This window comes from Bos mutus, chromosome 21 (assembly GCF_027580195.1).
Source record: "Bos mutus isolate GX-2022 chromosome 21, NWIPB_WYAK_1.1, whole genome shotgun sequence".
NCBI classification, from domain to species: domain Eukaryota; kingdom Metazoa; phylum Chordata; class Mammalia; order Artiodactyla; family Bovidae; genus Bos; species Bos mutus.
The window spans coordinates 56,617,330-56,629,284 of NC_091637.1; the positions used below are offsets into that span (position 1 = coordinate 56,617,330).

An 11,955-nucleotide genomic window follows, 5' to 3' on the forward strand; every position below is an offset into this window, starting at 1 on the left:
CAGATAATCATGATGGTGTGATCACTCACCTAGAGCCAGACATACTCAAATGTGAAGTCAAGTGGGTCTTAGGAAGCATCACTATGAACAAACCTAGTGGAGGTGATGGAATTCCAGTTGAGTCATTTCAAATCCTAAAAGATGATGCTGTGAAAGTGGTGCACTCAATATGCCAGCAAATTTGGAAAACTCAACTGTGGCCACAGGACTGGAAAAGGTCAATTTTCATTCCAATCCCAAAGAAAGGCAATGCCAAAGAATGCTCAAACTACAGCACAATTGCACTCATCTCGCATGCTAGCAAAGTAATGCTCAAAATTCTCCAAGCCAGGCTTCAGCAATACGTGAACCGTGAACTTCCAGATGTTCAAGCTGGTTTTAGAAAAGGCAGAGGAACCAGAGATCAAATGGCCAACATCTGCTGGATCATGGAAAAAGCAAGAGAGTTCCAGAAAAACATCTATTTCTGCTTTATTGACTATGCCAAAGCCTTTGACTGTGTGGATCACAATAAACTGAGGAAAATTCTGAAAGAGATGGAAATACCAGACCACCTGAGCTGCCTCTTGAGAAATCTGTATGCAGGTCAGGAAGCAACAGTTAGAACTGGACATGGAACAACAGACTAGTTCCAAATAGGAAAAGGAGTACATCAAGGCTGTATATTGTCACCCTGCTTATTTAACTTCTATGCAGAGTACATCATGAGAAATGTTGGGCAGGAAGAAGCACAAGCTGGAATCAAGATTGCCGGGAGAAATATCAATAACTTCAAATATGCAGATGATACCACCCTTATGGCAGAAAGTGAAGAAGAACTAAAGAGCCTCTTGATGCAAGTGAAAGAGGAGAGTGAAAAAGTTGGCTTAAAGCTCAACATTCAGAAAACAAAGATCATGGCATCCGGTCCCATTACTTCATGGCAAATAGGTGGGAAAACAGTGAAAACAGTGTCAGACTTTATTTTTCTGGGCTCCAAAATCACTGCAGATGGTGATGCAGCCATAAAATTAAAAGACGCTTGCTCCTTGGAAGGAAAGTTATGACCAACCTAGACAGCATATTAAAAAGCAGAGACATTACTTTGCCAACAAAGGTCCATCTAATCAAGGCTATGGTTTTTCCAGTAGTCATGTATGGATGTGAGAGTTGGACTATGAAGAAAGCTGAGCACTGAAGAATTGATGCTTTTGAACTGGGGTGTTGGGAAAGACTCTTGAGAGTCCCTTGGACTGCAAAGAGATCCAACCAATCTATCCTAAAGGAAATCAGTCCTGAATATTCATTTTAAGGACTGAAGGACTGAAGCTGAAATTCCAATATTTTAGCTACCTGATGCAAAGAGTTGACTCATTTGAAAAGACCCTGATTCTGGTAAAGATTGAAGGCAGGAGGAGAAGGGGACGACCGAGGATGAGATGGTTGGATGCCATCACTGACTCAATGGACATGAGTTTGAGTAAACTCCAGGAGTTGGTGATGGACAGGGAGGCTTGGTGTGCTGCAGTCTATGGGGTCACAAAGAGTCTGACATGACTGAGTGACTGAACTGAATTGAACTGAACTGAATCTGCTTACTGTCTCTGTAAAATTGCCTATATACATCATATAATGGAATCATGCAATATGTGTTCTTTTTGACTGGATTCTTTAAGCACTTAGCATATTTTCAAAGTTCCTTCCCATGTAGCATGTATTCGTACTGCATTCATTATTATGGCTGAATAACATTCAATTGCATGGATATGCCACGTTTTAAAATCCTTTCAATGGTTGATGGACATTTTGGTAGTTTCCACTTGTCTCTTATAGGTAGTGCTGTGATGAACAGTCATGTACAAGTTTGTTTGTGGAAACACATTTTCATTACTCTTATTTGTACACTGAGGAGTGGAATTTCTGGGTTATTATCGAAACCCATTTAGTTTTCTTGTAGCTCTTTTTCTTTTTTTCTGACTGCTCCATATGGCTTGTGTAATCTTAGTTCCCCAACCAGGGAATGAACTTGGGCCGTGGATAATGAGAATGTGGAATTCTAACCACTGGACCTCCAAGGAATTCCCTCTTGTAGCTCTTTTTGTTCTTCTGTGGGAATGTGCTGTCAAATTACTTTGCATTAAAGTGACTTGATATAGTTTCTGTTTGAGTGCTTATGCCACAACTCAATGTATAGATGTATTTTTTTTTTCCTTTGGTATGGGGGATTTATTTTTAAACAATTTTGTTTTATATTTATGTGAAATATTCATATGGATTTCCTGCCTACCTTTTTTGCTTCCTTACTTAATAACCCAGCTGAGAAGTGACTGAACAGGTCCAAGTGAGGAAGGGAGCCAAGTTTGGAGGTGCCTTAACAGGGATCAGGGTTCATATAAGACTATAGGCCCAGGACTTCCCTGGTAGCCCAGTGGTTAAAAATCTGTCTTGCAATGCAGGGGATGTAGGTTGGATCCATGGTTGGATAACTGAGATCCCACATGCCTTGGGGCACCTAAGCCCACACACCACAACCACTGGGCCTGCGTGCTCCAGAGCCCATGCAGCACAAGTAGAGAATCCATGCATTGCAACGAAAGATCACATGATGCAACAAAGATCCCTCATGCTGCGACCAAGACTTCATGCAGCCAAATGAATGAATAAATATATTTTAAAAGATTATGGGCCCAGCAGGTCAGTGCCCTGGCAGTGGAGTCTTTGGCAAAGAAAGTGGCCGAACTGGGCAGTGACAAAGCAGGGTTGGGAGATTACTTATGTAAAGTGGGATTGAGCAAATACGTAAGTATATTGAGGATAATACATAAGGGAAGGCAGGTTTCTCACTGTCAGAGGGGAGAATTAGAAATATGAAAATGGGAAGTTTAGAATGAACCTTATGCTGATGGATTGGAATTGGAGGTATTGGTGTCAACTGATGGTTTTCAAAATACAAATATGTAGAAGTAAATAGCAAGTAACAATGAACACACCTCATCCCCAGATCTTGGTTTCTAAATCCTATTTTTTCTAGAAAAATGAAAAATTACTGATTTTAGAAGGGCGCAGAGAGTATAAAATGAGCCTGAAACATTTTGTGGCTCCAGAAAGAAAAGAGATGCTCTAAAATTTATAGAGACATTGCAAAGGACAAAAAAGTCAGATTCTTGGCCAATTTGAACATCAATACAGTTAATAAGAGTGGCAGATTATATTACATTGAATAAAACAGGAATCTATGCTTCTACATTGATATCAATAAAAGAATGAAGTGAAAAGAAAGCACTTACAGTAGAATGCTAACTAATAAATGTAGAAGGAATAATGGAATAATCAGAAAATCATTATTTGGCGATCATCATAGCAATAATTGGGGCTTCCCAGGTGGTTCAGTGGTAAATAATCTGCCTGCCAAGCAGGAGATGAGGTTGGGAAGATCCTCTGGAGAAGGAAATTGCTATTCTTGGAGAAGGCAAGATCCTCTTTCCTGAAAATCCCATGGACAGAAGCCTGGTGGGCTGCAGTCCATTGCTACTCACTCTGGTATTCTTGGAGAAGGCAATGGCACCCCACTCCAGTGTTCTTGCCTGGAGAATCCCAGGGACGGGGGAGCCTGGTGGGCTGCCGTCTGTGGGGTTGCACAGAGTCGGACATGACTGAAGTGACTTAGCAGCAGCAGCAGCCCGTATTCTTGCCTGGGAGATCCCATGAACAGAGGAGCCTGGCAGACTACAGTCCATGGGGTTGCAAAATAGTTGGACACAGCATAGTGACTAAACAGCAGCAATAATAATAATCAATTTATGTAAGACACATCAGTTCAGTTCAGTTCAGTCGCTCAGTCGTGTCCGACTCTTTGTGACCCCATGAATTGCAGCACACCAGGCTTCCCTGTCCATCACCAACTCCTGGAGTTCAATGAATGTTAAATCTAGCAGATGAACATGGGTTGAGAAATTTACATAGGATATTTACATAGTCTTGAAGTACCTCCCCACAAAATAATTATTTATTCTAAAGGAAAAACAAGTAACTTCATGATGGAGGATCTTAGCAGAGAACATTGTCTTTCACTATGAGAATGGAGCTCAACTTTCTCAGCTACCCAGCTGATGGCCTTTTGGGTGGTTTACAGTCTTTTCCTATCATAAATAATTTGCAATGAATATTCTTGTATACGTCTCCTTTTGTATTTTTCTCTGGGCATTGTTTTTGCAAGGTAATTTGACTTCAGGACCCCACCCAGATAACTTTGCTTAGGATTAAGATGATTCATTTTTTTTTTTTTTTTTTAATTTATTGAGCATTGCTCTAGGTGCTTTTGAGTTTGGAAATGAATAAGAAAGCAAATTTCTTGCTGCCATGGGGCTTGCCTTCTAGTGTTGACATGGAAATAGCAGAATAAGGGAATGGTGAGTGATTGGTGACTGGACCATCAGGATATGGAGGCTGAATGAATTCAGCAGATTCTGTGAACATCTCCAGGCAGAGGGAACAAGTGCAAAGGCCCTAAGGTGGGAGTGAACTTTGTACTTTACTCTCCTCTATGGAAGAGGCAATGAAATCAGCTGAGGCTCTGCTATTGGTGGAGGTTGCTTGCAGCCTGTGGATCCAGTACATTTTTCCCTGAAGAGCTCCCTTCACCAAGTGCATTTTCATGGGATTTCACAAACCATCCAGGGATGAAACCGGACCCTTCATAAGGTGAACAAGATGCTTCTTGTCTGCTCAATGCCTGTTCCGTGGCTCCTCAGCCAAGATTATGATTCCTCCAGCATGCTCAGAATTCTTTCCCAGCACTGACTCACTCACCCCTTCAGCAAGCCTGGGAAGGCAGGAACCCAGGGAATAGGAGACAGAGCTGGGTCTGTACTGGGATTTCAACCAGGGTTTGGATGAGATTTCTACTCTACAACTCGTCTTTAGAGCCTTCTTGTTCTGCCTTGTGTTCCCTAACAACATCCATCACTGAGTCAACAACCACCATCTCTCCCCATTACGGTCTTTACTGACATCAGAACCAAACTCCTTGCTCCTGACTCATTGTCAGTTTCTCCGGCACAAATGCCTGTCATGATTCTCAATAATTCCAGTATACCCATTGCTAGTCCTTCCAACAAACATCCTGAACCCATATTTCTATGTCATATCCTAAAGAAGATTGTGTCATTACCAGCGTATCAGTCTGCTCAAGCTGCTACAACAAAATATCATACACAGAGTAGTTTAAGCAATAAAAGTTTATTTTCTCATAGTTCTGAAGGCTAGAAGTTTGAGATCAAGGTACCAGCTGATTTGTTTTCTGGTGAAAGCGTTCCTTCTGGCTTGCAACCATCTCACCCTATCCTCACTGGGTGGTGACGTAGGGTGGGGAGGAAGAAAGAGCACTCTCTAGTTTCTTTTCTTATAAGGATACTAATCCTTTATCATCAGGGCCCACCTGTATGACCTCATTTAACCCAAAGTAACTCCTTACAGGCCCTATGTCCAAATATAATCACATTGTGGATAAGGGCTTCAATACATGAGTTGGGGTGGTGGGGACACAATTCATAGCAACCAGAAACTCCCAATCCTCCACAACCTCAATGTCAAGCATCCCTTTCTCCACCACTTCTTCCTACCTTCCACTTCATTCTCTCCAGGACCTCAGCCCTCACCATCCTTGTAACCCTCCAGACTCTACAATCCATTTCACTCACCATGTTTCCCTGTCTGCTACTTACCTCGTGCCCTCACACCCATTAAACCACTTTAAATTCCATGACCACTTTCATAGGCTCTTTCACTTCCTCACGTTTGCTTAGCTGAACATGGCTAATCCATTGTTTCCCCTGCTTGGCCCAGGGCTTATGAGGCAGAAGGTCACTGCAGGGCATTCTGTAACCAGGCTGCTATAAATTCACGACCTCCAACTGTAAGTGGGCCCTGGAGATTGTCCAGAAATCACCCAAATTCTGATATTTAAGTTTCCAGTCTGCCAAGTGGTGCTTTCACATTCTCTCACTCCTAAAACCCCATGACCTCCTCCGCAATCATCTTCAGTTGGTAATCTCATTTCCTATTTTTCTGAGAAAAGTGAATCCCTGTGAAAAGAACTTCTGCAAGCATCCCCAGCACATCCACCCTGCTACCTACATCTATGATTGCACAGTCTGCTTTGCTTCCTGTTAGGACGTGCAAACAAAGCAAGAGCAAACAGCATCTCACCCTCCATTTAAATTTACCAACATTAACCCGCAGCAGCTGCTAGCTAACAGGGCACTTGTACTTCAGACAAAGAGATGATGGCAATAACAGGATGAAGCACTCTGTGCTGCAGACAGAGGAAATTAAAGATGACAACAGGCTGCTCTGTGCTTTGGACAAACAGGTCCTTAGATGGTCTGATGCATTTCAGGGAGAATTCTTATGAACCCCGCCTCTTACACCTTTTGTACATAGAAAGGCTCATAACCATTAACTTGAGATACCTGTTCTTTTTGACTAGCAGTAACATTTTGCCAAGATGTATGCTGACTGAGTGTATTCCCTCACAACAAAAATCACATAAAAACTAGCTTTGCCTTGCTTCTGTTAAAAATTACTTAGCGTCCGAGGTCAGGGGCAGCAACAAGAGGAGTTACCCCGCGTCTGAGGTCAGGGGCGGTGGCCGGGAGGAGATACCCCATGCCCCTAAGCCCGAGGCCAGGGGCGGTGGCCGGGAGGACCAACCCCACGTCCAAGGAGCCGTGGCTGCGCGGGCGCAGGAGGTCCTAGAGGAGCTATCCCATGTTGAAAGTCAGGAAGGGCGTCGGTGAGGAGATACCCCTCATCCAAGGTAAGGAGCAATTGCTGCACTTTGCTGGAGCAGCAATGAAGAGATACCCCACGCCCAAGGTAAGAGAAACCCAAGTAAGACGGTAGGTGTTGCAAGAAGGCATCAGAGGGCAAACACACTGAAACCATACTCACAGAAAACTAGTCAATCTAATCACACTAGGACCACAGCCTTGTCTAACTCAATGAAATGAAGTCATGCCCGTGGGGCAACCCAAGATGGGCTGGTCATGGTGGAGAGATTTGACAGAATGTGGTCCACTGGAGAAGGGAATGGCAAACCACTTCACTATTCTTGCCTTGAGAACCCCATGAACAGTATGAAAAGGCAAAATGATAGGATACCGAAAGAGAAACTCCCCAGGTCAGTAGGTGCCCAATATGCTACTGGAGATCAATGGAGAAATAACTCCAGAAAGAATGAAGGGATGGAGCCAAAGCAAAAACAATACCCAGCTGTGGATGTGACTGGTGATAGAAGCAAGGTCTGATGCTGTAAAGAGCAATATTGCATAGGAACCTGGAATGTCAGGTCCATGAATCAAGGCAAATTGGAAGTGCTCAAATAAGAGATGGCAAGAGTGAATGTCGACATTCTAGGAATCAGCGAACTGAAATGGACTCGAATGGGTGAACTTAACTCAGATGACCATTATATCTACTACTGTGGGCAGGAATCCCTCAGAAGAAATGGAGTGGCCATCATGGTCAACAAAAGAGTCCGAAATGCAGTACTTAGATGCAATCTCAAAAATGACAGAATGATCTCTGTTCGTTTCCAAGGCAAACCATTCAATATCACAGTAATCCAAGTCTATACCCCAACCAGTAACGCTGAAGAAGCTGAAGTTGAATGGTTCTATGAAGACCTACGAGACCTTTTAGAACTAACACCCAAAAAAGATGTCCTTTTCATTATAGGGGACTGGAATGCAAAAGTAGGAAGTCAAGAAACACCTGGAGTAACAGGCAAATTTGGCCTTGGAATACGGAATGAAGCCGGGCAAAGACTGATAGAGTTTTGCCAAGAAAATGCACTGGTCATAACAAACACCCTCTTCCAACAACACAAGAGAAGACTCTATACATGGACATCACCAGATGGTCAACACTGAAATCAGATTGATTATATTCTTTGCAGCCAAAGATGGAGAAGCTCTATACAGTCAGCAAAAACAAGACCAGGAGCTGACTGTGGCTCAGACCATGAACTCCTTATTGCCAAATTCAGACTTAAATTGAAGAAAGTGGGGAAAACCACTAGACCATTCAGGTAAGACCTAAATCAAATCCCTTATGATTATACAGTGGAAGTGAGAAATAGATTTAAGGGCCTAGATCTGAAAGATAGTGTGCCTGATGAACTATGGAATGAGGTTCATGACATTGTACAGGAGACAGGGATCAAGACCATTCCCATGGAAAAGAAATGCAAAAAAGCAAAATGGCTGTCTGGGGAGGCCTTACAAATAGCTGTGAAAAGAAGAGAAGCGAAAAGCAAAGGAGAAAAGGAAAGATATAAACATCTGAATGCAGAGTTCCAAAGAATAGCAAGAAGAGATAAGAAAGCCTTCTTCAGAGATCAATGCAAATAAATAGAGGAAAACAACAGAATGGGAAAGACTAGGGATCTCTTCAAGAAAATCAGAGATACCAAAGGAACATTTCATGCAAAGATGAGCTCGATAAAGGACAGAAATAGTATGGACCTAACAGAAGCAGAAGATATTAAGAAGAGATGGCAAGAATACACAGAAGAACTGTACAAAAAACATCTTCACAACCCAGATAATCACGATGGTGTGATCACTGATCTAGAGCCAGACATCCTGGAATGTGAAGTCAAGTGGGCCTTAGAAAGCATCACTACAAACAAAGCTAGTGGAGGTGATGGAATTCCAGTTCAGCTATTCCAAATCCTGAAAGATGATGCTGTGAAAGTGCTGCACTCAATATGCCAGCACATTTGGAAAACTCAGCAGTGGCCACAGGACTGGAAAAGGTCAGTTTTCATTCCAATCCCAAAGAAAGGCAATGCCAAAGAATGCTCAAACTACTGCACAATTGCACTCATCTCACACGCTAGTAAAGTAATGCTCAAAATTCTCCAAGCCAGGCTTCAGCAATATGTGAACCGTGAACTTCCTGATGTTCAAGCTGGTTTTAGAAAAGGCAGAGGAACCAGAGATCAAATGGCCAACATCCGCTGGATCATAGAAAAAGCAAGAGAGTTCCAGAAAAACATCTATTTCTGCTTTATTGACTATGCCAAAGCCTTTGACTGTGTGGATCACAATAAACTGAGGAAAATTCTGAAAGAGATGGGAATACCAGAACACCTGATCTGCCTCTTGAGAAATTTGTATGCAAGTCAGGAAGCAACAGTTAGAACTGGACATGGAACAACAGACTGGTTCCAAATAGGAAAAGGAGTTCGTCAACGCTGTATATTGTCACCCTGTTTATTTAACTTCTATGCAGAGTACATCATGAGAAATGCTGGACTGGAAGAAACACAAGCTGGAATCAAGATTGCTGGGAGAAATATCAATAACCTCAGATATGCAGATGACACCACCCTTATGGCAGAGAGTGAAGAGAAACTAAAAAGCCTCTTGATGAAAGTGAAAGTAGAGAGTGAAAAAGTTGGCTTAAAGCTCAACATTCAGAAAACGATGATCATGGCATCCGGTCCCACCAATTCATGGGAAATAGATGGGGAAACAGTGGAAACAGTGTCAGACTTCATTTTTCTGGGCTCCAAAATCACTGCAGATGGTAACTACAGCCATGAAATTAAAAGACACTTACTCCTTGGAAGGAAAGTTATGACCAACCTAGATAGCATATTCAAAAGCAGACATTACTTTGCCAACAAAGGTTCGTCTAGTCAAGGCTATGGTTTTTCCTGTGGTCATGTATGGATGTGAGAGTTGGACTGTGAAGAAGGCTGAGCGCCGAAGAATTGATGCTTTTGAATTGTGGTGTTGGAGAAGACTCTTGAGAGTCCCTTGGACTGCAAGGAGATCCAACCAGTCCATTCTGAAGGAGATCAGCCCTGGGATTTCTTTGGAAGCAATGATACTAAAGCTGAAACTCCAGTACTTTGGCCACCTCATGCGAAGAGTTGACTCATTGGAAAAGACTCTGATGCTGGGAGGGATTGGGGGCAGGAGGAGAAGGGGACGACAGAGGATGAGATGGCTGGATGGCATCACTGACTCGATGGACGTGAGTCTGAGTGAACTCCGGGAGTTGGTGATGGACAGGGAGGCCTGGAGTGCTGTGATTCATGGGGTCGCGAAGAGTCAGACACGACTGAGTGACTGAACTGATCTGATCTGACTGTGTCTTAGTTGTGGCTCCTGGGATCTTTGATCTTCGTTGCAGCATGTGGGATCTAGTTTCCTGACGAGGGATCAATCCTGAGCCTCCTGCATTGAGATCGAAGAGTCTTAGACACCGAACCACGAGGAAGTCCCCTCCTGCCTCTTTGGAGCAGTTACTCAGAGCTATCCAAGAGGCTGTCTCCCAGGCTACAGTCCTTAGTAAAACCTGAATAAAACTTGACTCACAGCCCTCACACTGCATTTTTCTTTCAGTTGACAGGTGGACAGATTGTTCATGTTCCTAGCTAAGGCATCCATTCCACCCCCCGACCCCCGCATGCCTTATGTGTACCATCCCCTCTCAGCAAATCAAGGGCATGGCTTCAACTTCCCTCTCTCTTTTGGATTATCATTTTTTCTTCCTCCTTTGGAGTTTTCTTGGAAAAGAGAAAGATCTGTTTTTTCTCCAATCTAAAAAAAGAAAAGCAGGGAAAGAAAAAAAATCATCTCTTGACCCCACCATCCCCTGTAGAAGCTGCCCATTTTTCTTTTCCTTGACAACAAAATTCCTTAGAAGAATGATCAGACTCATTCTTTCCAATTTCCCATGACCCCCCAATTTCTTTCTAGATAGATAGATAATAGATAGGTACAATGGAATACCATAAAATAATGAAATTTCCTCATGGAACAATGTGGCTAAATATTACACCTTATGTTGACAAAATGAGCCAGATACAGGAGAAAGCATACACAAAGACTCCGTGGATGTAAAGTTCATAAACAAACAAAATTAAACTAGATGGTTCAGTTCAGTTCAGTCGCTGAGTCGTGTCCGACTCCTTGCGACCCTATGAATCGCAGCATGCCAGGCCTCCCTGTCCATCACCATCTCCCAGAGTTCACTCAAACTCATGTCCATCTAGTCGGTGATGCCATTCAGCCATCTCGTCTTCTGTCATCCCCTTCTCCACCTGCCCCCAATCCCTCCCAGCATCAGGGTCTTTTCCAATGAGTCAACTCTTTGCATGAGGTGGCCAAAGTACTGGAGTTTCAGCCTCAACATCAGTCCTTCCAAAGAACACCCAGGACTGATCTCCTTCAGAATGGACTGGTTGGATCTCCTTGCAGTCCAAGGGACTCTCAAGAGTCTTCTCCAACACCACAGTTCAAAAGCATCAATTCTTCGGCGCTCAGCTTTCTTCACAGTCCAACTTTCACATCCATACATGACCACTGGAAAAACCATAGCCTTGACTAGACGGACCTTTGTTGGCAAAGTAATGTCTCTGCTTTTGAATATGCTATCTAGGTTGATCATAACTTTCCTTCCAAGGAGTAAGCGTCTTTTAATTTCATGGCTGCAGTCACCATCTGCAGTGATTTTAAGTGAAGTGAAGTCTCTCAGTCGTGTCCGACTCTTTGTGACCCCATGGACTGTAGCCCACCAGGCTCCTCCCTCCATGGGATTCTCCAGGCAAGAGTACTGGAGTGGGTTGCCATTTCCTTCTCCAGGGGATCTTCCCAACCCAGGGATCGAACCTGGGTCTCCTGCATTCCAGGCAGATGCTTTAACCTCTGAGCCACCAGGGAAGCCTTTTGGAGCCCCCCCAAATAAAGTCTGACACTGTTTCCACTGTTTCCCCATCTATTTCCCATGAAGTGATGGAACCAGATGCCATGATCTTTGTTTTCTGAATGTTGAGCTTTAAGCCAACTTTTTCACTCTCCTCTTTCAATTTCATCAAGAGGCTTTTTAGTTCTTCTTCACTTTCTGACATAAGGGTGGTGTCATCTGCATATCTGAGGTTATTAATATTTCTCCCGGCAA

At 43.3% G+C, this 11,955-nt stretch overlaps 1 non-coding gene across 1 annotated transcript; it reads right to left on the reverse strand.

Annotated features, from left to right (window-relative positions):
- Positions 1 to 11,645: 11,645 nt before the first annotated feature.
- On the reverse strand, positions 11,646 to 11,717 carry TRNAS-GGA (transfer RNA serine (anticodon GGA)). The gene has a single exon. It is a non-coding gene; the product is annotated as a tRNA-Ser (tRNA).
- Between the last annotated feature and the right edge of the window lie 238 nt (positions 11,718 to 11,955).